At 45.6% G+C, this 26,448-nt stretch overlaps 2 long non-coding RNA genes across 3 annotated transcripts; one reads left to right on the top strand and one right to left on the bottom strand.

Annotated features, from left to right (window-relative positions):
• Positions 1-9,005: 9,005 nt before the first annotated feature.
• LOC125610971 lies at positions 9,006-25,471 on the top strand. 2 transcript variants are annotated; one of them, XR_007341079.1, is made up of 3 exons: positions 9,006-9,253; positions 17,457-18,236; positions 21,888-25,471. It is a non-coding gene; the product is annotated as an uncharacterized LOC125610971 (long non-coding RNA). The 2 variants fall into 2 exon arrangements; XR_007341080.1 differs by lacking the exon at positions 21,888-25,471 and having other exon boundaries at positions 17,457-20,366.
• On the bottom strand, positions 17,854-23,473 carry LOC125610972. The gene is made up of 4 exons (XR_007341081.1): positions 23,373-23,473; positions 20,175-20,332; positions 18,867-19,498; positions 17,854-17,980 (listed from the first exon to the last, which is right to left on the bottom strand). It is a non-coding gene; the product is annotated as an uncharacterized LOC125610972 (long non-coding RNA).
• Positions 25,472-26,448: the final 977 nt, after the last annotated feature.

The following is a 26,448-nucleotide window of genomic DNA, read 5'->3' as shown; positions in this document are numbered from 1 at the left end:
ACTTGCTTCCAAGCTGTCTGACTCTACCGCTGGACAAGTTAACCATTATACGATTCTGAGAAGTAGCTGGGGTGAACTGAAAGTCATTCAATCTGTGACCTTTTACTGTGCATATGTTACCAATTAGGGAACGAATCATTGTCTGCCTTCCCTCCCTCCAGGTCCCTTGCTGCTTGCTCTAAGCCCTCCTGCTCCTACCAGAAGATAAGCTCTATGCAGGCAGCAGTTTTGATTATCTTATTCACTGTGGAATCTTCAGTGCCTCAGCACACAGAAGCACTTAATAAATGGCTAGAATGAATGAATGAATGAATGAATGAATGAATGAATGAAAGAAGAAATTGCTACATGGTATAGGAGTTTCTGATTCATGGAGGTTTATCTAGGGGATCTGCAAGCAGCCAGTTTCTGGTTCCATCACTCTTCCCAGCAGAGATGAGGCTAGCTACTATTGGGGAAAACTCCAGCTTGGTACTGATGCCATTTTTTTTTTTTTCATATTGATGACTGCCGTTGATTGATTGATTGATTGATTTCATAAGTATTTCATGAGGTTCCACTGGGTGCTTGGTCCTGTTCTAGATGCTAAGAACATCATATAAAGATGAAATAGACCCAGCCCCTGTTCTCATAGACCTTACAGTCTACTGGGGAATGCCACAGAAGCAAATGGGCGATCACGATTCAGCATAAGGAATGGGCAACGTGGGCAAGAGTGGGTGCTCTGGGACGATCACAAACAAGGCACCTAACTTCCTCTGGCAAGGAGGCTGGGTGAGGAGGGGAGGCAACTGAGAAAGCTTCCTGGAAGAAGTGGCCTGAACAGAACTGGGAGTCCAGCCTGTAAAGGGTTCAGTCACAACTTTTATAAGAGATACTAGATTCTTAAAACCACAACTTGTCACCTCTGAATGAATACATCTGTCTTCTATTTTGAGTGCTGCTTCTAAACAAATTCCCTGTAATTAAACAACATCTCCATCCAGTACTGGAATGGAGGCAGGCAGCTGTGTGCTCTGTCCCATCCTGCTGTTGGCAGGGTCTGGAGTGCCTTTCTGTTAACAGAGGGAGGTGGTACTAACCCCCCCTGAGGGACCCATTTATGAATGGTACTTGGATGTGAAAGTGAGCCTGGCCTTAGAGTGGGGCAGAGTTACAAACCAGGATGAAGGAACTGTCCCAACAGCTGACCAAGGGGAAGCAGAAGAGGTTGGGGTCCAGTGATTTGGATAAGTGTCCCCCAAAGGCCGAGGTGTTAGGGGCTTAGTCCTAAGCTTGGAGCTATGAGAGGTAGTGGAGCCTTTAAGAGGTGGAGCCTAGTGGGAGGTCTTCAGGTCATTGGAGGCAAGCCCTTGAAGGGGATATTGACTCTATCCTCTTCCTCTTCCTCCTTCTTTTGTGTTCAGGCCATGAGGTGAACACTGCTGCCATGATGTGCTTCGTTACCACCCAAAGGCAAAGGGAGCAAGTGGTCATGAACTAAAAACTGTGAGCCAAAATAAACCTTTTCTCCTTATAAGCTGGTTATCTCAGGTATTTTTTTTTAAATATCTTTATTTCACTTATTTATTTTATGTGGTGCTGAGGATTGAACCCAGAACCTCGCTCGTGCAAGGCGAGCGCTCTACCACTGAGCCATAACCCCAGCCCTCTCAGTTTTATAGTAACAGAAAGCTGACGAGCACAGAGTTCAGAGACAGGGGCAGGACATATCTGGCCTGCTTAGTAGTGGGTGACAAGAAAATCTGGAGGCCTTCAGGGCCCTGGGTTATGGGGGTTGCAGTGCGTGGGGATTCTGGCACAGCAGCAGTAGGAGGCAGGGTCAAGTAGGACTTGAAGGCACTAACTTTGGGCATCAAGAGCACATCTCTGATCTCTGAAAGGGCTAGGAGAGGGGCTGCTACATGCTCTGCACAAAGGTACCTAGCCTCAAGGTAGGATGGGGGCTGGATTTCTCTGCCAGAGGGGGCACTTCTCTCTACCGTGTACAGAGATATCATGTGGGCTAGCAGAGCCCTACAAAGATCAGGTCAATGACTTACAGGACAAAAAAGAGACTATTCCAGAAAGGAATAAGGTATAGATAAGGATGGGGTAAGAAGGAAGAAGGCATTAACCCAGACCCTGGGACCCAAGTACAGAATCATACTTGATTGTTTGGTTATTTAATTCCAGGCACCTAGAACAGGGCCTGGCAAAGAGTCCCATAAATATTTGTTGAATGAATGAATGAATGAATGAATGAGTAGCCAGATTGGCATTAAGAGGCCGGGACTGGGAATGAGGGCACTCGCAGATGGTGGTGAAGTTGTCCCATCTGCCACAGGCAGAAAGCCAAGCAAGCATTACCCCTCCCAGCTCTGTTTTCAGCCAGGGGAGCCAGCACAGAGCAAGGTTGGTTACCGTGGCTCTGCCCATCGTGACAGTGGGACAGGCCTGAGGTTGGACTTCCTGTCCTGGAGATTGACCCTGAAGAAGTGGGCCATGTTTGATGGAATACAGGCTTTGGAATGAGAAGGAACTATTGCCACACCTGGCCCCCTAGCTGAGTCCTCGGACCACTTGACTGCTCTGCTCTGTTTATCTTTTTATCCAGGGAACTTGAATACTAGGGCACAGTGGCTCAGATCCTTGGCTCTGCATTTGCCTGTGTTTAAATTTGAACTCCATCGCCGCCCAGCTAGCTCATTCTGTGCACCTCAGCTTCCTCATTTGTAGAAAGGAAATCATGAAAGTATTTCCCTCGTGGGGTCATCCTGACCGTTAAATGAGTCAGCACACACAAATCACTTAGAACAAAGCCCCACGCTGCCATCATGGTTGCCCACGGGCAGAGCCCTACAAAGATCAGGTCAATGACTTACGGGACCAAAAAAAAAAAAAAAGACTGTTCTAGAAAGGAGAAGGCATGAACCCAGACCCCGGGAACCCAAGTATAAAATCATATCTTAATTCCCAGCCCTTAATTCTCCTAGCCCTTCCAGAGATTAGAGATGTGCTCTTGATGCCCAGAGTTAGGGCCTTCAAGTCCTTCCTGACCCTGACTCCCACTGCTGGGCCACGATCCCCATGCAAGGGCAGCTGAGAAAATGAGCACACACACACCACTTTCATCTAGTTACCCTCCTCTGGGAACTCACCAGAAGATTCCAGGGACCTGCCTTGTCTTCATCCTAAACCAGGGCTTTTGTCCAAGGCAGCTGGTAGGTGAAGTTCAAGGTGCTTATTTTTCCCTTTCTTCTTCCCTTCCAGGATCCCCTGCTGCCTGGGCAGTGGATCTGAAGTCAGATTTTGCTCTGTGGTCCATCTTCCAGGAGATGAAGCTGACATTTTTGGATTCTTGTGGGCAAGTTATAAATTCCCACCTGTTCATGAGGCATGGGTAGCACAGGTGTTATTCTTCCCTATTTTCAGGTAGGCACTTGTGGGTAAGAGAATTATGAGGTCACTCCACCAGGGCAGGACCCTCCCATCCTGTTGGTGGCTGTACGTATGTGCCCGGCACAGGAGAGCTGCTCATATTGGGTAAGGAGGACAGATTGGATAAATGTTACTCAGGAGAATTGGATCTGAAATTTTCATCCAAATCTCCTTGACCCTATCCTCTCTTTTTTAGATTATGCTATATTTTAGACTGAAGGAATCTGAGTTTTGAGTGGGTTTGCTTTTGAATTTTTTTTTCATTTAAAAAAATTATGGTTTAAAAAAACCCACAAAATAAAATTTACCATTATAACCATATTTACATGTTTGTTTCTGTTTTGTTAAGACTGTTCAGGTTGTTGGGAATGACAGTGATCCAAGTTTTTAAAGTTAAAGTTTAAGAACATGACACAACTTATACCTATTGTCCAACAGCTCATGAAAATGTTGAGTTGTTGACATTTGAAATCCCTTGTTGGGGTGGAGCTGTTTTCCCTTCTACTGAAGTTTAATAGGTAAAAAGGCTAAACAGTAAGGTCTGTCTCATGTTTAAAAACATCAAGGAAAGAAAGCAGAAAGATTTCATTCTGTATTTTGGTTTTGCAGACGGAGGACCATATGTTTACAAAACAGAGCGTCCGATCTAAACTTCGCTGTGCAGGAGGAACTAAATAGGAAGTCTGGTGGAATCTTTCCAAATTCTGCACATCAAGGAAAACACTCCCGCTGTTCCCTTTTAGTGAAAGAAAACAATCTGAGCATATTTTGGTCGTTTTATTTTCTATTTCTAATGTTTTCTAGATGATATAAAGGATTTCCCTTTTTCTGGTTTTTAGAAATTCTTAACCTGATTACCAAAGAAAAATATGCACATTACAAAAAGATTCAAGCATTTAACATACGTGTGATTAAGGAAATCAAAGGACCTTTAATCTGACCAATAGAGATAACCATTGTTCCACGTTCTTCTAGAACTTTCCCTTGAAAATCTAATACAAAAAAATGCATAATTATATTTCATATGAAATTTAATACACATTCTCCTAGATATCTCCCCTGAAAATACTAACACACAAAGACATACCTTATATTTCATATATAATTTGGCAATATGGGTTCAGACTTTTTCTCTTAATGTTACATACCATCTACTTTGCAGTAAAGGGTGATTATATAGCATAATCACCTTGCAACTTGCATTTCTCACCTAAATGTCTTGGACATCTTTCCATGCCCAATGTATGGAGCTTTTGAGTATCAAAATAGCCTTGCATTGTTTGTACCATAGCATATCTATCAGAGCCCATGCTGGGAGACAGTGAGCTGTTCCCAGGATTTTGCTCATCCCCAGGACCTGCAGTAAGCACAGAGGCTGCACCAACGGATGCCCCTCTTCTGAGCTCTGTGCTCCCTCACCATCACCCTGATGCCCTCGAGCAGACTCCTGAGCCCTCCCACTCTCACCTCTCCAAGGAGGATAAGAATTCTTGCCAGCTTCTTCCCTCAGGGCTGTTGTGAGGACTAATGAGGTCATATTCGCTGAGCACTTTGTGTTCCCTCAATAACTGGTGATACATAAATATAAAATGTTTTCAGTTCCAACAGAGATTTTGGATTCCTTTCAGGAAGAAACGAGGGCCCATCTAAAGTGCATGTGTTGGTATAAATACCTAACAGCTTGTCCTTTGTGTTCTAAAAGTCAGTGCTCAGAGTGGGGAGCTCAGCCAGGTCACCAGGTTTGCAGGGGTCAGGCACAGGTAACTTCCTGCCTCTGGGGGCTGAGTGGCAGAGGAACAAGAGGCCCCTAGCAGAGGGGCTTCCCCTGGAAATGGTATCATTTGCCCATGACTTCTTCCCCACAGAAAGACAAAGAACTTCAAAGGATGACAACCAGCACACAAAGGCGCTCCCTCCAGGTCAGGTTCCGATGGAAGCACTTGACTTTGTGAAGCTGCCTCATCCTCTGGATAATACCTAGGCAGGTGCTGTCTTGGGCCCATTTTAAAGATGGGAAAACTGAATGGAGGTAACACCAGGGGATCCTCCCCACGTCCCTTCAGCCCATACTATGTCAGCCCAAGTCCCACTGCCACCATCTCTTTGCCTGAGAGCTGACCCTGTGTGGCAGGCTGGGCATGCGTGGGGACTTCTCTCCTGGGGAAGCAGCGCTCACATGATGACTAACTGGTGTATAACTTCCCTAGCTTCCTCACTTACGATGTGTGACAACTCAGAGACACGTCTTACGTGTGTCCCCAAATTTCCCTTGAATGTCTTATCCTCCAGCTTCCCAGGACAGCAGCTTGCTCGGTGATGTACCCCCGTCCGGCCTGCCCCTTTCCTGTCCCACTTTCCCACTCCCCTAGGCCTATTTCCTGGAATCACCTCCATACAAGCTCCTTGCACTCCAAGGGTTGTTTCAGGGCCTGCTTCTGGGCAAAACTAAGATGCTGAATCATGTGCCCAAGGTCACGCAGCCCCCTGGATTCCAACCCAGGGGACTAGCTGTGGAATCTGTGATCCTTCCTCACTACATCACACAGTCTCTCAACTTCAAACCGAGTGTACAGCCTGCCTGCTTTAGGGGCATTCCACCACAGAGGGATTTCTAAGGCCCTTGATCTCTCTCCTTCAATCAGTACTACAGTGGCTACCATTTATCCAGTGACTTTTACTTGCCAGCCTTGTGTTTAGGGTGTAGCTGGCGTTGCCTTGTTCAAATAGTCACAACAAACCTACAAGAGACAGCACTCTGACTTATTCTGTTTTATAGAGGGTGTAACTGAGACTCAGAGGATCTAAGTGACTTCCTCAAGGTCGCATGGAAACAGAGCCAGGACTTGTGCACAAATCTTTCTGGATCTCGTGTCCTATAATGCATACCATAATGGACAATGGAGTGCTAGACGCACTCATGGCCTAGTTTTAGTTTCCTGTTGCCGCTCTAGTAAATTGCTATGAGTTTAGGGGCTTAAACAATGCAGATTTACTATCTAACAGATCTGTATGTCAGAAATCTGACACAGATCTTTCTGGGCTAAAACTCAAGATGTTGGCAGAGTTTTCTTCCTTTCTAGGAACCCTAAAAAAGAAGAATCTGTCTTCTTTGCTCTCCCCTCCTAGAGACTGCCCACATTGCATCTTCCAAGCCAGTAAGATGAATGGCCTTGACCTTCTTTGATTGTAACAGCTCTGAGTATGATACGGAAAGGTTCTCATGTGCTTCAACAGGCCCCATCCAAAAAACTCAGGACAAGCTCTCTCCCTCAAGGTCCATCATTTTAACCTCATCTGCAAAGTCCCTTTTGCTGTGCGAGGTAACATCCTCACAGGTGTGTTAGTCGGCTGTCCGTCACTGTAACACCTGGGCTCATCAACTTGTAAAGAGAAAAGACTTATTTGGGCTCTTGGTTTCAGAGGCTGCAGTCCATGATGGGTTCACCCTGCTGCTTTGAGCTTGTGGCTGCCCACAATGGCACGAGCACGTGGAGGAGCAGGGCCACTCACCTCGTGGCTGGAATGCAAAGGAGAGAGAGAAGAAGAGCTGGGCTTCCGGAGTCCCCTTCAAGGGTACACCCCCAGTGACCGGAAGACCTCCTACTAGACCCCAGCTTCTAAAGGTTCCACCATCTCCCAGTGGCACCACATGCTGGGGACAAATCTTTTAACATATGGGCCCTTGGGGACTATTTCAGATCCAAACCATAGCAAGAGCTTCCAGGGACCTGGATGTAGACATCTTTGTGAGAGAGGGAGGGGCGCTATTCTGCACAATGGAAAGTCCTGTTCCATCCGGGGATGTGAGGAGGTAAGCTGAGTTTAATAAAGAAGACAGCCATGTCTGTGTGTCAGAGCAGACAACATATTCCTTGTACAATAATAACAGAGTCTTCCCTGGTTTATAGCTAGTGCTAGGCTGAGCCAGTTGTGGACACAAGGAATCCCTGGAAAATATTGAGAAGACCAGATGAAGAAAAATCTAGACACGATATCAGTCTGGGACAGAGAGATTTGTGTGGGAATGTTTAGCCTCTTGTAGAAGGGAAGTTGAAAGGAGGTCTTTTGATCAATATGGTGGCTTGCCTGCAAGCTATAGGATATCTGACTAATAGTGGCTGAGTTAAAAAGGAACTTAATAATAAGAATGTCTAGAGGTGGATATTCCAGGGCCATTTATTACTTCAACCAGAACTTCAAGGACCCAAGCTCTTTCTCTCTTTAGCTCTGCCATCCCCTGTGGAAGGCTCCTGGTCACAAGATGGTGGCCTAAGTGCTATCACTTATTCATACCAGAATAGCCTGAGAAGAAAGGAAGGAAGTTCCGTTATAGGAATGAGCTTCCTCTTTATAGTCCTCTTTCTTATCAAGGAGGAAGTCCTTCTCAGAAGTCTCCTTGAGTCTTTTTCCTCTCATGTCAGGCCAGATGCCCACAACTAAATCAATCACTGGCAGAGAGGAAGGAGATGGCCGTGACTGCCTCAGGTCAATTGTGAGTCATCTCTTGGGGCCAGATACATGGCCACTTGGACAACACAGGAGTCCTATTAACAGAAAGGACAGGGGCGATGACCCTTATCCCAAGGCCTGAGAAGTCAGCAGTCTCTCTCATCACCTAGAATCGTCACCTGGGTTACTCTACTCAGGTGGACAGGAGCACGTTACCCCTGGGGCATTTTCTTCACCCTGAGCCAAAAGCTCCACCCAGGACAGGCTATCCATCAGAGCCCCGGCAATCCGCTTGTCACCCCCTTTTCTTTCTTTCAGTGGGGGCTTAGCATTTACTAGCTGTGTTATCTCGGGCAAGTTACTTAGGCTCTTTAAAAGGTCTATATTTTCATTGCAATATCTAGCTTCCAAAGTTGTGTTGAGTTCAATTGATATAATAGGTGAGAAAGTCATTAGCACACACATCTGAAATGTGAAATAAATGTTACTTAAATAGTCAGAAGGGCAGGGAGTTGTGTATGCAGATGACCCGGCTCTTAATGCCCATGAGTAAGAGCACCTGGAAATATTTTAAAGGCCAGCAGAGTCCACACAGTGAGCTGACAGTGTGTTGTGAATTCTCTCTATTGTGTGGGCTCCCTCTGTCTCGGATGCCAATCGGAATCTCTTAGGTTCATTAAAGAGAATCTACTTGTGCTTCCTGGGTTTGCCTTTATTTTAACAAGTTGTTAGGACTGGCAGATCGCAGGACCAAGTCACAACTAACCAAGGCCACGGGCAACAAAAGGAGAGGGGTACCTATGGGCCACTGGCACTTATGGGCCCCTGAGCGAGTGCTTCACCTCAACCCAGGTGACCTTGTCCAAGGGGCCAGAGACTCTTACCTTCTTTCCTACCTCAGCTCAGGACTTGCTGCCAAGAGAGAATTGGGTGGCTTCATCCATCTGCAGGAAGAAGACAAGGAAAGAGTCAAGAGTCAGGAGAATAGTTGGCATTTATCCTTTATTTATGTATTTATTTTAATGTCGCTAGAGATCATACCAAACTAACCTGTATTTGTTATTGGTCAAGGTGATATTTCACTTCTATTATGTATGCCTCCACGCTCTGTGTCCTCTCTAACCAGGAATCTCAAGAGGACACAGGCCATAAACTAAGCTCTTTCCTGACCTCTTGTTTCAGTACCTTTCAAGGCCAGTGGCTCCCTTCCTCAGCACCTGTCCCTGTGCCATGGGCTGCGGCAGGGCTGAGCTGGGTTGCAGACCCCCTGGACCAGGTGTGTCTTGGACCAACAGCATCAGCAGCCCCAGAAATCTTGTCAGAAATGCAGGATCCCAGGGCCTCTCCACCACTGAGTCACATCAGCAATTCAACAAGATCCTAGGTAACCAATGGACACCTTAAAGCTTGAGAGCTTCTGGTCTCCAGGACTCTGCTGCCTAACTCCCCTTATCACGGCCGCTGGGGCTTGGAGCTGTTTTGGGCGTTGTTCTCCGGGTGGTGGGAGCCTGGTCCTCAGGGTGGTGACGTTGACAAGTGGTGAGATCTTCAAGAGGTAGGATCTGTGGAAGATCCTAGTGTTTGGGCACTGCCCTTGAAAGGACTAACATAGTTATCATGGGACCCTGGTTAATTCTTGAGAGAGAGAGTTGTTCTAGAAGAGCAAGACTGGACCCTCATGCTTTCTGGCTTCCTGTCTCACCATATGATCTCCCCTTCTTACACATACTAATACCATAATGACATCCATCATAATATTACCTAGCAAGAGAGGGAAACCTTCTCAAGTGCTGGCACCACATTGTTGGGACTTCCTGCCTCTAAAACTATGAACTAAATCAACCTCTTTTCTTTATAAGTTACCCAGACTTGGATATTTTGTTATAGCAATACAAAACAGAATAACACACTGATAATGTTTAGATTATTGAAGGACTTTGCAGTTTAGAATGCTTCTGACCAGCAAGCCAAGTTTTTCAAGTGTTCTTCATTGGGTTTCTCCTTTATTTGACAGCCATAATAAGTATCCATTGTCCATAAAATTGTTTAGGTGTTTACTTCTTCTATACATGTATATACATGCTTTCATACAGAGGATCATCTTATATGCTGTTTTTGAATCTGTTATTTCACTAAACAATAAAACACATTTGTCTAGGCCATTGTGTATTCTTTTATCATATCATTTGCACTCCATGCATGGATTTTTATTGGTACAGAGGTAGTATAATTTACTTAACCAGTTCTCAACTGTTGCACATCAGGGCTTATGAACAATATAAGATTGAAATGTTATTTTAAAATTTTAATAAAAAAATAATGCTACTTTATTATGGAAAGTAATGTAAATGAATGTCACTGACACTACATTTTTGTCACCATTTAGGAAAGGAACTTATCATATGACAAAGCAGCACCACATCTATAGATAAATAGTGTTGGAGAAACTGGGGGGAAATATTTTTCACTCTGTGCTGAGATTCAAATATGTTTTATTGTCACCCCAAAATTCGCTTTGAGACTTGATTTCTCAACGTGGCAGTGTTAGCGGGTGGGGCTTCTGAGAGGTGATTGGGCCACTGGGCGCTGCTTCTCAGGAATGGGCTAGTGCCTTTCTTCAGAGACTAGGTCAGTTCTCTTGAGACTGGATCAGGTCTTCCTGGAGTGAGTTTGATCCCTCAGGCCTGGACTGGTTTCTACAAGAGCAGCTTGTTATGCAGCCAGCCCCTTAGTTACGTACATGATCCTTCCTCATGCACTCACTTCCCCTCTCTGCTTTTCCATCCTGATGTGACCCAACATGAGGCCCTCATCAGAAGCCAACAAGATGTGGTTACCCAATCTTGGGTAGAATTTTCAACCAAAATAAATCTCCTTTCTTTATAAATATCCCGGCCTCCAGTATTTTGTTATAGTAACACAAAATGGATTAAAAGACTGTGACTACATTTAAGGTTGAACTCTAGATGATAAGATGGTGTGACGGTTTGGATATGAAGTGTCCTCCAAAGTCTCAAGGCAGCAAGATTCAGAGGGAGGAATTTGGGGAAGTGATTGGATCATGAAGGCTCTGACCTCATCAGTGGATTAATTCATTGATAACTGAATGGATTATTGAGAGGTGATGAAAACTATAGGCAGGTGGGGCATGATGGAAGGAAGTAGGTCATTGAGGTGCACTTTAGAAAGGTATATCTTGTCCTTGACCTTCTCTCTACCCTTCCCCCACTTCCCTCTCCTGGATGCCATGAGCTGAGAAGATACTCTCTGCCATTCCCTTGTACCATGATGTTCTGTCTTACTTCAGGTAATGAAGCCAACTGACCATGGACTGAAACCTCTAATACCCTGAGCAAAAATAAATCTTTTTTCCTTTAAGTTTTTTATGCCAGGTATTTTGGTCACAGTGACAAAAACCTGACTACTGCAGATGCACAGATGGCCTAAATGTGACAGGTCAAATCACACAATAAGACAAAATGTAGGAGATGAGACCAGGAGCTGGGATTATTGGATGAACTTTGTGTGCAAAAACTGGAGAAATATATAAACTCTGAGGTTACAAAAAAAAAAAAAAAAAAAAGCCATATTTGATTACATCGATTTTAAGTACTTCCATTCAGCAAAAGATACCATAACTAAAGCACAAACTGACTGAAAGAAGATATTGGTAATGTCTAAAGCTTGGCAAGGGTCAATATCTAAATTACAGAATTTTCAAGAAATTCCTGCATATCAAAAATTTTTAAAAGTTCCCAACAGGGGCTGGGGTTGCGGCTCAGTGGTAGAGCACTTGCCTAGCATGTGTGAGGCACTGGGTTTGATCCTTAGCACAACATAAAAATAAATAAATTAATTAATTTAATAAAGGTATTGTGTCCACCTACAACAAAAAAATTTTTTTTTTAAAGTTCAGGAAAAAAAATAGCAATATCATTGGGAAGATAGAAGAGAATAGTAACAAGCAGTTTCAAAAAAAGAAAACAAAAGAAAAGAAAGAAAGAAAGAAAGAGAAAAAGAACTTCAAAAAGCATAGCCCAAATGCTCAAACTCATTACTGAGCACAGAGGGACAAAACTAAATCAACATTGACATGTCGCCACACCAGTATTGGACTAGAAAATTGGAAAGTGGTTAAATTAGAAGGGTGGGTAGATGTGGCAACAAGAGCCTTGGCCCACCAGCGGTGGGACTATGGATTGGCGCAGTTCTCTCTGAGAGTTGCTGGGTAAGATGAAGTCAAATTAAATGGACAAACACCCTGACACCCAGCACTCTACTGCCCTGGTCAGCTGTCACCAGGAATTCCTCACCAGTGTCCATAAAGGAATGTGAATTTTCATCACAGCATTGTGTACGATGACCAGAAACTGGAAGTCACCTGCATGAGGATGATTGGAAAAATGGAAAAGCAAAATATGTTGAATGTCGAGTTTGTACAGCAGGTAGAAGAAATAGGTATTACAACAAGTAGCTATGGGGCTGGACCTTAAAAACAGTGGAGGGTGAAGAAGTCTATAGAATATACATAATACTATGAAGTAAATTAAAATATATATGCGTACAAAGCAGAAGACATTTTGAAGGAGCTCATGCATTCCAAGGTGCCTGTTAGAAGCAACAGCAAGATTGCCTGCAGCCCAGAAAGAGGATTGAAAGAAAGGAGAAGGAATAAAAGATAACACAAGGGAAGAGCCTCAGAGGACTGCTCAGGCAGAGGCCAACCTTGGCACTCAGTAAGGGAAGACCCTTTATTCATATCTGTAATTATTCTGTAGATTGACTTCACTACATTCTGAAGTTGGGAGGAGATGAAAAGCAACAGGATTCCCCATTAGTTGGCCGAGGCCTTCACACAGAGGACCCTCACCTACTATTTCTGAGCTTGAGGCTGATTTCCCTTTTCCCCCAGAGCAGTGACACCCTGAAGTGGATTTCAGCCCCCCCTTCTCTGGCTGGGCCAGGAGATAAGGAGGCAGCTGCTCTGAGATGTGGTTGCTGATGAACAGGAGGAGAATCGGGTCCTGTGTGTGCAGATTATCACATGACAGCATTCGATAAGCCTCGCACGTTAGGATCACAGGATCTTAGACTCGAGCCCAGGGAGTCTCTGGGTTTGACCTCTCCTCTATCATGAGAGCCCCTTCAACAACCTCTGCAGAGGCTAAGAGCTCCTAGTACACAAGGCAATTCCCTGCTCCTCCACTCCCTGACCCCCAGGTCCCTAGCCTTCCTCCAACTCTACCTTACAGGCCGGGAGGCCAGCCCCTGCAGCCTATCTGGAATCTCTTGGTCCTAAAGACTGGATGTCACTGAACAAAAACGGGACTGAATCTCAGATGCCGATGGGTAACGGTCCCCACGTGCAGTTCTCTGTCCTGTGTGCCCAGGTCCAGGAATAGCAAACCACTTCTCAGACCAGAGGCAGCTCAAGAGCCAACAGCTAAGGGGTTTGACATTCTTAAAGGGTTGTAAAAAGACAGAGTGGGAGAAAGAGAGAAAGAGGAGGAGGAGGAGGAGGAAGGATAAAGGAGGAAAAGGAGAAGAAAGAAGGAGGAGGAGAAGGAGAAATGGAAGCTGTATGTGGCCTCAAAGCCTAAAATATTTACTCTCTGAAAAAGGTCTGCAGACTGCTACTTCGAGAAACCACAGCAGCCTTGGCGTGACCTGGGGGCTTTTTGGAAATGAAGGGTTTCTGGCATGTCTGGGAGCTTCAGAATCAAACAGGAGTCCTGGGTGATCGGAGGGCACAGGGAAGACTGGGAAGCCTGGCCCCTGGGTGTCTCAACTTGGCATGGCTGGCTTTGGTTGCTCAGGGGCAAGCTCTAGGGCTGGACGTGGGGGTTGGAATCCTGGCTCTACCGCTTCTTTGCTGAGAGTCCAAGGATGTCCTTTCATCTTTATCAAGCCCTGTTTCTTCCTCTCTGAAATGGAGATAATCACAGTTTCCACCTGATTAGGGGTTTCATGTGGTTTTAGATCCTCGAGCTCCGAGCAAGAGCTCCATGATGCCAGACTCCGTTTCTACTGTGTGGCCTCTCTTGTCAAGCCTCCCAGCAGGGGCACATGCTTTGCATAGATACCCAGAGCTTCTGCACCGATGGGCTGGGGTGTTTCCTGAGAATCCCAGCTATGCAAATACTCTGCATCAGCAGGTGAGAAGGGCAAGGGTGAGCCCACACCCGCCCCACCTAGGTCAGCCTGTTTCTTTTCAACACTCCAGGAGGGAGGGGACAATTGCTTTCTGATTGGGGACGAATTGGTGTGCTTAGGACAGAGATACGGGCACTTGTTTCCCTGAGAAACACTCAGTGTTTGGATCACATTGAAACAAGGTTAACATTTACAAAAACAGAAACAAATAAAACCCCTCTGCTTCCACTCAGAAGCTGCCACACGCAGGCTGCCTTGGACATGACCTTGCCTCTGGTGGCCTTCCTTAGGCCTTGAAATGACTGCCTTGTGGTCTGATTTGCATTTAGTATGTGCTTTTCCTGCACAAGGTTCACGTGGATTCTGCCTGGCTGAGGCCAGGTAGGAGCAGGTGAGGGCGGAAGTTAGAGGACAGCTAGTGACCTCACCTGGGGCTTCGAGAAAGGGCCTTGTTTCAGTGTAGATTTACCAACTGCCATTCCAAGGGAGGACCTAACACAAAGCACAGTCTCTGTGCTTTTCATACGAGAGCCCGAGGTTTGCTTCCCGTTTGGCTTTTGAGGATTGCTTCTCTAGATGCATGCAGACTGCCTCAATATTTTCAAGGATACAGATTCTAGAAAAGGCATTTGTCCCCAAGTGCCATTTACTTTCATAAGTACATAGTTCAAGTCACCCCAGAACCCAGCAAGTCCCCTGCTGTTGCTTTGTGAACTTGGGCTTCTCAAGGGTGAACTTAATGCTTTTTAAGGTAGGACCATTTTTCCCCCACGATGGACATGACACATAAATTGCATAGAGGATACATCTTTTGTGGAGGGTGGGTTTTTATTTATTTATTTATTCACTTTTTAATGGGGTACATTATGGTAACCCAACACATGTATAATAATCAAACCAGGTAATAAGCATTTCCATCTCTTCTACCATTTTTACATATGGAAATTTCATACTTTGGGGGTCATTTTGAAATGGGTTATAGATTATTTGAATCAATAGTTACCCTGCTGTGCTCAAGAAGAGCCAGAGGGATTCCTCCACTGTGTTTTTGGTGAACTTTCTTTTGTCTGCCCTCACCCCTGCCCTTTCCACCCTCTAGTGACCACTCTTCCATTCTGTTCTTCTATACGATTGACTTATTAGTTTCCACAAATGAGGGAGAACATAGGATTCAGCAACTCCATGACAGAGTATATATCCAAAGAAGAGGAAATCATTACTTTGATTTTGCAAAGTATCTTTGCAAGAAACACGTACTCTCATGTTTATTACAGCACTGGTTGCAATAGCCAAGGCATGGAATCCACCTGGTGCCCTTCAGAACGAATAAGAAAATGTAGAATAGATAGACAATGGAATTCTATTCAGCCATAAAAAATAAAATAAAATCCTGTTTGCAGTAACATGAATGAAACTGAGGTCATATGTTAAGTGAAACAAGCCAGATGCACAAAAAGGATACTACTTAAAATAAAAAATACACACACACATGCACACACACCCAGAGTTTGCACAATATTTTGCATTTGGCCACTTAGTTCTTTTTTTTTTTTTTTTTGATGGGGGTAGGGAGGGACCAGGGATTGAATTCAGGGGCACTAGATCACTGAGCCACATCTCCAGCCCTTTTTTTGTATTTTATTTAGAGACAGGGTCTCACTGAGTTGCTAAGCGCCTTGTCTTTGCTGAGGCTAGCTTTGAACTTGCGATCCTCCTGCCTCAGCCTCCCAAGCCACTAGGATTACAGGCATGTGCCACCGGGCCCAGCTGGCCACTTAATTTTAAAACCTTTTGGCAAATCAGAAGGCAGGAGAGTTGGCATGGGGGAGAGATCTCTGTGGGGCTGCATGACGTGAGTTCTAGCGTGGGCTCTTCCACTAACTCAGTGATGTGACCCTAAGTAGTCCCGTAAGCTCAGTTTCCTTATCTGTAAAATTAACATAGTGGGTGCCACATGGGCTGCATTGAGCTCTACAACTTCCACAGGTTGGCGGAGGGCTGCCTCTGTGGGGTGGGGTTTGAGTGATGGAGGACGTCAGCCTCCCACTTCTTTAACTAGAGCAGCTCCACTTTCTTCTGTTTTACACACAAGGCACCAGGAGTCTGTTTGAAGGAGGGTCTTCAAAGCTGAGCTAAAACCTTTTAAAAAAATGACTTAGATGACCACTCAAGTAGGATGATCCTACATAATTTATCATCCACCCTGGGACATTTTGAGATTGAAAAGGATGTTATTAATAATGGCACTGAGACAATAGATTCCAGTGGGGCCACCCCAGGCAAAGATGTGTGTTCACCCACCTCTGACTCCTCTAAGAGCTCAGAGTCTCCTTGCTTTTGCATCCTATCATTCTGTGGCTTGACTGCTTACTCCCACTTAGCATCAGGCAGAATTCTGGGAGTGACCCTAGGGACAGCAGCAATCAAAGACAGCCTCAGGGAATGGAGTCATTAGGTGATAGCCTGAGGGACAGCAGTCATCAGGAGCAGCTCCAGGGACAGAAGCCATCAGGAGACAGCACCATGCTTTCCTACAAGAGCATGCAGCTGGAAGAAATGCACCCATGAGGCCACCTGACAATGACGGATGACACAAGTTCAGCCTGGTTCTTGTTCAGAATCCTGTGCGAATCACAAGTTACATGGCGAAGACAGCAGAAAACTCAACCAGCAATTACCCAGTAAGCAAGAACCCACGAGGAACCCAGTCTGGGACATGAATATTGGTTGTGAAAGAATAAGCACAAATGGCCCAAATCTCAGGTCCTCAGATTGCAGGAGAGTCCATAGAGGAATGTCACAAGGCACACATGAAAGTTACATTTCCCGGGCAGGCTGTCAGTGGGCTCTTGTGCCAAACCCAAAGTATCCTATTGTGATTTCTGCCAAGAAAATTAAAATGGCAGAGGAGCCAGGACCTCTCTTCCTGCCTTCTTACCCCATGGACAGGGCAGTGTCTGTTAGGACCTCTGATCCCATGGGGCTTAGGTTTGAATCAGTAGTGGTGGATTATTCAATTATTTCATTAAACACCATCCCCCTTGTTCACCCACCCAGAGTTTCTTGCTGTGATATTCTACTGCTTCTCCTCCTCCAGGAATGTTCTTTGCATCAAAATGACCCTGCCCTCCCTCCTGTTTTGTCTCACTATGGTGAAGTTCATTCGCTGGCGGCCCAGCAAGCAGGAGGAGGCTGGTGTTGGTACATACCTGCTACTCGTTTACCTTTGATGATTTTTTTTTTCCTGGTTACCTTCAGTTGGCAAATAATGGTCAGGGACTCTGGGGCTAGGAATGGGATATAGTTCTGCATCCTAATCTGGGCTTTCCTTTCTGCCAGTTGTGTGATATTGGACAAGAAGAGCAACCTGCCTGAGTCTTGGGTTTTCTCCTCTGTAAAGTAGAATTATATGATTTGCCCTGTCTCCTTTCCAGGACTGTGATGAGGACCCCGCAAGTGTCACCATTGTCTGCCGCCACCTTCTCATCTGCCCGCCCCATCCCAGGCCAAGAAGACTCCTGCAGTTCCTCTGGAATTCTCTGGAATTCTGCTCTCACGGGAACCCTGGCTCCACTCAAACACCATCCCTCTCACATCTCATTCCTGGGGTTGTTCCCCTCCTCTGCTTCTAGTTTCTTTGCACAAAACTCACTTTGCACATGTTAATGAGCCAGATTTCCATGAAGCAGAACAGTTCACGTCACAGCCCCGCACACAGCTAACAGTTCAATATTGGACTTTCATTTCTGAACCGCCTTGTATATTTCTGCCAGCTCACCTTCTGCTCCCTCCCTCTTCTCGACTCTCAGCAGCATGGAAATGTTTTTCTGGGAATCATTTTGCAGAGCAATTCCATTCCTCCAGTCCCTACTCTCAGATTCAACACGGGCTTCCCTTGATGACTCCAAAGACTCACGAATGTGTTTGGCTGAACAATGCAACGTGCTCTATGTACGGTCTGAAATAAGAAAAAAAAAATTTCTTTTATGTAAGAATGAAATGGTGTCCAACTTAGGAATTAGGTTGGATCCCAACGTGCTGAGTCTGAGGAGAGACTTTAGCCAATAACAAACAGCCCTGAGAGCTTCTGAGGAAACTGGTCAACTAGGAGGAACCCAGTATTGGGAGGGGACACAGCAGCCAAGAGGCCTTTGCACTGTGCCTGCTAAGGGAAGGCTACTGGCTTCTTCAAGAAATCCTTGGGTAACTTGAAGGTAGGTGACACCCAAGCTGAGGAAACTGCCTCACCCGGCCCTGCATGGTTTTGGCCTCTGTCTTCAATAAACCCTCTGTCAACACTGGGAACTGGGGGGAGCACATCTCTTCCTCCTCCTTCTAGCATCACAGCCCCAAACCCAACCCTCGGCACCCAGCCCATCTGCCTGCTCTCAAGAGAAGAAAAAGGAGAGCCGTTCTTTGTACGAGGTGGGCAGGGGCACAGGAGGCTTCTCGCTGGGGCCCATTGACTAATTATGTCACTGAGAACAAGAGCATGTGTTTGAAAGCTCTGAAAACTGGAAACGGGGATAGAAGGATGGATGGATTTAATTAATCATTATCACTCAGGTGGGATGGATCCAAGTCATGAAGCTAGACTGCAGGAAGGGCCCAGGGAGCTCCTGGCACTCTCTCAGGTGTGAAGGGAAGAAATGAGGCCAGTTATTATGGCTTCACTGTAACTAATCAAAATGAGAATGCACGGGGCAGCGTGGTACCATCTACCGGTGCTAGAGTGGGAGCTCTCATATAAATGCTAACAAGGCAAGAAGGGGATTCTGGCTGGTGGAGGAAGCGCAGAGCAGGAACCGCAGGTCTCATTTCCTCAGACAGCAGCGTGGGCTCACTTTAATTTGCAGATGTTTTAAGCTCTAGGTGCCAGCATCTGGAGGGCAGAAGAGAAACAGCTGTCGCCTCATGGATGTGACAGATTAAAGCTGAAATACACGTGGACTTCTCTCGTTTTAGAAACACAGCAGTCTCCTTTGCTTTGTGTTTGTTTTATCCACTCCACCTTCCTGCAGTAGTTAGTGGGAGAGATTTTATATCAGGAATGGCAAAGGTGTCTCTGACACATATAGTATATTCAGAGGTCAGTACCTATAAAAATGGGCTTTGGGGCTGGACAGAGCAAATTGGAGTTCCTAGCTGGGTTATCTTCAGCAAATATACGTCTCAGTTTCCTCATCTGTATGTCTTGGTTTCCTCATCTGTAAAATGGGGCTATCAGCAGTAGTGTCCAGGATATCTTTAAGGTTCCATTGAGACGTGGATGTCAAGGTTCATCCCAGGGCTTGACATGGAGCAGTGGAGTGCTCTATGACTCAGTAAGTGGCAGCTATCACTGTGGTCATCTTCACCATCGATTCTGGGCTGCGTCTTCTTGTGGTCATGCTAAGCGGCGAACGTGAAGGAAGACTGACTGAGCAGGGAATGTAGGTGATCGTCACCGCACTGTCATATGCTTCGCTTTCTCCTCCTAGAAAACAAAGCATCCTTTGAAAAAGGAATTGCTTTCATTTCCCATGGGAAGTAATTTCTACAACCCACAAGTAAATGCAGTCTAATGACTAGAATGTGACAGTAGCTATCAAGAATGAAATGTTCCATAAACAGTACTGCCTCCTAAAATTACTCAGTCTCAGTGCTTGGTTTGGGTTCTCTCTTGCCCACCCGTCCTTCCCTGCTACTTCTCTTCCTCTCTCCCAACATCTCCTCTCCCCCATTCCATCTTTTTAGGATGCTCAGACCAAGCTACCACTGCCCCCCCCACCCCAAATCCCTAAAGAATGCAAAGCTGTCCTGGGGCTCCATCGAAAGCCCAAAGGACTAGATGCGACTCTGTTTATTGAGTTGGCCTGGGGGAGGGAGCGGGGGTCTTGATGCTGCAAAGGCAGTTGGCAAACCAGTGGAGCATGCCTCATCCATTTTCAGAGAAACATCATTTAATCTCAGAACATCTGCAAGAGTCTGCAGCATATTTTCCCCAGGGTTTGACTCTGAGCTGACAAAAGATACCGGACACCCCCCCAGATTCTGTGACACATCTCGATGTTATTGAACAAACATCAGTTAGGTTCCTGTCTCAGAGCACCATCAGTCTGAATAGGAAATATGCCAGCACTCTTATCATCGCTGACAGCACAGTCACTCACCTGCTGATAGTGTCAGGAACGCAGTTCCCCGTGGTGGGGGGCTCTCCTCTCACTTCTCTGGAAGCATTGTTCTCAGGCGGGCAAAATAATTAAGGGCCTTTGGAGTTTATGTTTACTTTCTCAGAGTAAGCAAGAATTCCTTGATCAATGTAATGTACCTTGCAAACACATAATAAATGTCAATGGATTCAATATTCTTTGAAACACGTTCAGGGCTTACTTTTCCACTGTTGAAACTTTCTTGAGGTCCCCTCAGTAATGGGATCCAACTCTCGTACACTTCATGACTTAATACCTTCATTTTAAGGAAGAGACTAAGGCCCAGAGATGGTAAGTTACTTCATGGGAGCCACCCAGACAATTGGTAGCAGAGAGAGTCTGCCACCCTGAACTCGGGACCCATGGGTGGGAGCTTTTCCTCCCACATCACCCTCAAGAATGCCAGTCATTTCATTACTTGCTTTGAAAATAGATCTGGTCCCTGACTTTGACTTTCTAAATTAGAAACCTCATACAACTCGAGACATCTTTTGTTTGGTTCCTGAAGTCTAAAAATATTTTTGAAGAAGTTAACATTTTTTTTTTTTTTAAAAAAGAGAAGTTTTTCTCAAACATCTGCATTCCTAGTATCTCTTAAAATGCAGAGCCCCCGGGAGCATTGGGCTTGCTGGCTCTCAAGACCACATTCTGCTTTTGCTGGTAAATGGATGGCACTGGAGACTCTCATGTAAGTAAAATAAGCCAGTGCCCCCAAACCAAAGGCTGGATGTTCTCTCCCATATGTGAATGTTAACACACAATAAGGGTAGTGGGGGGGGGGCAGAAGTTCATTGTACTAGACAAAAAGGAATGAAGGGAAGGGAAGGGGAATGGGAACGGGAAAGTCAGTAGAAGGAATCGGACATAACTTTCCTATGTTCATATATGAATTACACGACCCATGAAAGTCCACATCATGGACAACCACCAGAATGGGGGACGTTATACTCCATGTATGTATGATACATCAAAATACACTCTACTGTTAGGTATAATTAAAAAGAACAAATTTTAAAATTTAAACAAAACAAAACAACAACACTCTGCTAGAACCTCCACCCTGCAGCTCGCCAAAGTCCCCAGCAATCCCTGCCGTCTCATGTCCGGCTGGCTTTGCTCTTTCACCTGCCTGGCTGCTGCATGCACTTGAACATGTCAAACAACTAACAACTCCACACACATTATTGCTCCAACCTGGATATCAGCTGGGGCACCCCTCAGCTGATTTCATCCCCCAAGAGCTTCACGAAATAGCCTGGAATCCTCAAGTCCGTGGCCTGAAAAAAAATCCGAAGACTTCCCCTGTGGTTATGTGAATGCTCATGGAGTTACATTCTCATGGTCTCCTTTGCCTCTAAGCACCTACAATTTTGACCCATGACAACTTAAAAGGATCCAGATTCTTCCTTGGTGTCCTCCCCTTACCCCCAGGCACTTCAAAATTATAAGTGGATTTGGGGGCGGGGTGGGGAGTGTCACAGAGCAAGGATTTAATAACACTTTTCATAGCAGATATGATTTAAAAATTCATCCTGGGTGTGGGGATTTTTCTCCGGCCCTTCTTCCATGCAGAGCCTAATCATTCTGCTTCCTCCTCTACTCCCAGTGCCCCCCCCCCACCAAATCAAACTTCCCTCTTTCAATAAAGTAGAGTTATTTGTCTTTCTCCCGCAGGTGATGCTGCAAGCCAGCAGAAATGAGAGGAGCAAAGCCCTCTCCTCTGTCAGCTCTGCCCAGGCCCCTCCGAGAGTCAAGCTGCTAGACAGCAAAAGTTCTCCAGTGACTCTTCCAAGATCTTCACACAGTGCGTTAATCTTTAAGGTGATGTGTACCAAGACTTTTATCCCTGGTATGAATCACCTGGGTTCCTTGATTTTAGACCTGTACAAATAGTTCAGTGCTCAATATCAGAAAACCTAGCAGTTTGTGTAGGTGTCTGCCTCCCCACAATGGATTTAAAGTCAGGAGTAATATTTTATTTATCTTTAGATTTTCCTTACCTACAAAGTGTAGAGGTATAGAGGGGAGGGTCAGGAGCAGGAAACACAGATGAGGTAGTCAATAACCAATTGATAAAGAAAGAAAACAAAGAGAGAAAAAGGGCAGTCACTTGGTACAGGTGTATCTGTTGTGCCTTGCTTAAGGGCACCAGCTGAGGAGCCCCTGAGTGCACAAAGCTGGGTCAAGATGGCTCATCAGGCCAGAAGCCCTGTGACTGCCCTTGTCCTTCTCCCACTTGCTTGTCCTGACCCCATTTGCTGCCTTGCCCCACAGAGGCACTTTTCCTAATTCTCACAAAGGTGCCATATGGGCTGGGGTGGGGTCGGACTGAAAGGGAAATATTTTGTCTAGGAAATGTGGACTGTTTCTTTCTTTCTTTATTTTGGTCACCAGTATGACCTCAATTCGTTTTCAACCCTAGAAAATCCCTGTAACTTTATCAGGGTTTACTGCAGTGGGCTCTGAGGATGCAGCTGGGGTCCCTTGCTTGGGAGTAGAAAGTGGAGCTTTAGAGTCTAAAATAGGGAAGTCCCTTCTTCCCCAGGGTGGTGCATCTATGGCTTAAGAGGCGCAGGACCCAGCGCCACACCTTCACCTCCCAGGTCTCCTTTCAAGGAGAAGCGCGCTCAGCTGTCAGCCACTCAACCTCGCGCCCCAGGTCCCCGCGCTCAGCCTGTCACCTCCCATTACCAGAGCTCTGGTTGGGGAGAGCATCTGGCGCGAGTGTCTGCAGGCCCAGGGGGTGAATGTAGGTTGGATTTCAAGGCTGAGCTAAGCCATACAGCCGCGCTCTGGGAACGCGGGCTGCGGCGCTGGGTGCAGTGAGCGCCACCTGGAGCTCGTGCGCGCGGCTCAGCGCGGGCCTCGCCTTGGGGTCCGGGATGCCACTCGTGCCACAAGGAGACCAGCCAAGAACTGGTGTCCTGCCACCGAGACAGCCTCCTGGGGAGCCAGCGTCACGTCCCACTCTGGATAAGACACCGCCTGATGCTCCTGTTCCAGACCCCGCTTCTCTTCTCAGCAAGGCAGGGCCCCCTCTGGCTGTTCTAGAAAACATGCTGGCAGGAAAGTGCGCTTCCCTCTGTGCTCTTCTAAGTGTTGAAGAGCTAAGTACCAGGGCTCTGATGGCCCGACCCAGATGCTGTAGTCACTACTCACCAGCTGGTTAGTCTCCCAAGGACCTGAGTTCCTCCTTCTGTGAAACGGGTATGGCAATAAGAGCCATTTGGAGGGCTCTTTGAGTATTGTGAGAAAAAAAAAAAGTGTTCAAAGTACTTAGCACTGCACACCACACCGCAAGCTGTAAATAGTCACGTGATGGTGGTGAGGTATACCTTTTAGTTAAAGCAACAACCTCTATAATCTCTGTGTCTAAAAACATCAGCCTACCCGTGGACCAGAGGCAGGGGCATTTTGTGGGAGCTCATTGGGAGCACAGAAGCTTGGGCTTTACTCCAAACCTTCTGTCAGGATCTGCATTTTAGCAAGAGCCAGGGGATTTGTGCTCACGCTGCAGTTTGAGGCGCACTGGCCTAGATCATTCCAAGAGCTCCAACCCATTATATCTAAGGAGTCACTAGGAGCCTGTGTTTGTGAGGTGCATCCATGCGCCCCAAGTCGCCCTTCACCAGCAGTTACATTTTCTCCAGGGCCACTTTCCAGGGCACAGTATCTGTCTGGAACTTTGTCTCTTTCCTCTTCCCCTGGAAGAAATTGCTGAGGAGCAAGGAAATGATGGGGTGGGGCAGAAGGAAGGAGGAGAGGAGGAGCAGTTTCCCTTGAGTTGGGTTTCGGTTGCTCTGAGGCTTCCAGGTACTGCTTCTCCTGTGAGATTGGTGGGAACCCGCAGGATGAGGCCCAGACTCTCTGTGGTTGACTTCTGCATTGCCTGGGGATGCAGCCGTGGGGATCTCACTCTCCGAACCACTCTCGCAGGCCCCTTGGGGTGCCGTGAGCCTGGGCCAAAGCTGACACCACCCATTTTTTCATCCCACAAATATTTGCTGAGTATGTATATGTCCACTGTTCTCGGGGTCACCCTCATGCCATGCACTCAGCCCCACCGTCACCCTCACTCACAAGGTGAACTGAGAAATGGGGATCCTTGGGGAACAGCCCAGGGTATCCCTCAAGCTGGGGCTCCCATTGCCCCACCTGCTGGAGTGCTGGTGGCTGAGAGTTCTCAGCTTAGTTCCTCTCCAAGATGCCTTGGTCACTGTTGTACCCCGACCCTTGCAGCCCCAACAAGTGCATGTTGGATGTGGAGGGGACACTTGCTGGAACAATGCAAAAGGCCTGCAGTGCCAGCGCCCACGGCTGAGAGCTCCATTGTAACTCCATGACAGTTCAGCCCCTTTCTGTGGCCCAACTGGCTGGCTTCTGTCACCCGTCATGAGTATTGCTCCTGACTGAATGCATTCCCTAACAAACATTTGCTAACAGTTCTCTGTCCAATTCTATTTCCAGGGAATAGATTGTCAAAAGAAAAAAAAAAATCACAACAAATTTGGTTTAAAGATCTCTGGGTTTGTTTTCAATTCTAGAATCAGGCAACTCTTCGTTCCATAAAATAGAGTAAGTGTTCCAAGGAGCTGAGCAGATGAAGTTGGTTTTACAGACAGAGAAGGACTGAAGAATGCAGAAACCAAGGAACAAAGAGGGAACTGGTCATTTCAAAGTGACTTTCCCTGTAAGGTGGGGACAGGAAGGCAAACAATAGAAAAACAACAGATGAGTTAACATCAGGTTACTAAGGGTTATTTTTTTAAAAATAAGGATTAAACTGAGTGAACCTCATTATGAGGCTGATTGAAACTGGTCTTTTTTTGGGAAATTTGGTTGTTGTCTCTTTCTCAGAGTTTCTCAGAAGGTTAGATGATGACGTACTTGGGATTTGGTATGAGAGCCTCCATTTTGATTTTTAGCCTCGCCTGTTGAAGCCTAGTCCAAAACAATGGCCTCCGGTAATTTTTATTTAATTTGACTTAAGACAATAATTTTTTTCTAAGTATTTCCTATGTCTAAGCACTTATGGCTATGACCGAAAAAAAAAAAAAGATAAGCAATTTGTTCAAGCTAATGAAGCTAAGGTATAGTCAGCCTTTAGTGTCCATAAGGAATTGGTGTCAGGATTACTAAAATCTGCAGATGCTGATGCATTTTATATAAGTCTTTTATATAATATGGCTCCATCCAAGCACAGTGGCACATGCCTGTAATCCCAGCAGCTGGGGAGGCTGAGGCGGGAGGATCATAAGTTCAAAGCCAGTCTCAGCAACTTAGTGAGGCCCTTAGCAACTTAGTGAGACCCAGTCTCAAAATAAAAAACATAAAAAGAGGGCTGGGGATGTGGCTCAGTGTTTAAGTGTTCCTGGCTTCAATCTGCACTACAAAAAAAAAAAAAAAGCCCCAAATGAGCTTATATCCTATGTACATCACCCACCATGCTTCAAATCATCTCTAGATTGTCTACAATACAATATAAATATATATGCTAATACAATATAAATGCTACATAAATAGTTGTTAACTATACTGGTTAGGGAATAAGACAGAAAAAGTCTATAACATGTTTGGTTCCGACAACCACCATAGGCATAACTGCATAGTACTTGTTAGCGACAATCTGATATTTGGAATATTTTAATCCAAATTTGGTATACTCATGGATGGGAAACCCTTGGATATAAGGATTGATGATCCTTTATTTCCAGTTTTGAAAAACAGTACATTTTATCTCAAAGCCTTTTAAAGAGCTGCTACAGGGGACAAGTTCCCAGATGAGTTCACTTTCTTCTTGAAAATGTAAAACAATTTTAATCCATGTCAGATAATTGTTTTTCCAATCTCATGTTAAAAGATGTGAATAATGCAGAATACAATGAAACTTGGAATACCCTAGAATTTGGGTTCTTTCTTCAATATAATTCTTTCTCAGAGATAACCGCTGTTTGGGTACATCCTTCTACATATACTTTTTGCATGCCTTTGCACATATATAAATGTGTAGAAACATAATTTTAGTGAGATCAAATTGCTTAAGACACTTATTAAAATCTTAAAGCTTGAAAGTCTTTTTTTAATCACCAAATCTGGAACTACCTGATGCTTTGAGTGGCTGTATAGTACTCCACAGTATAGATACACATTTTAGTCACTCATTGGGTTCAAGATTTCTAATGTTGTATTGTTCTTCTCGCCTCTAGACAACCTAAGAAGATGATACTTCCTGTTT

This window comes from Marmota marmota, unplaced genomic scaffold, assembly GCF_001458135.2.
Source record: "Marmota marmota marmota unplaced genomic scaffold, marMar, whole genome shotgun sequence".
NCBI classification, from domain to species: domain Eukaryota; kingdom Metazoa; phylum Chordata; class Mammalia; order Rodentia; family Sciuridae; genus Marmota; species Marmota marmota.
Note: the sequence above shows the minus strand (reverse complement) of the source record. Positions and strands in the feature narration are given on the sequence as shown.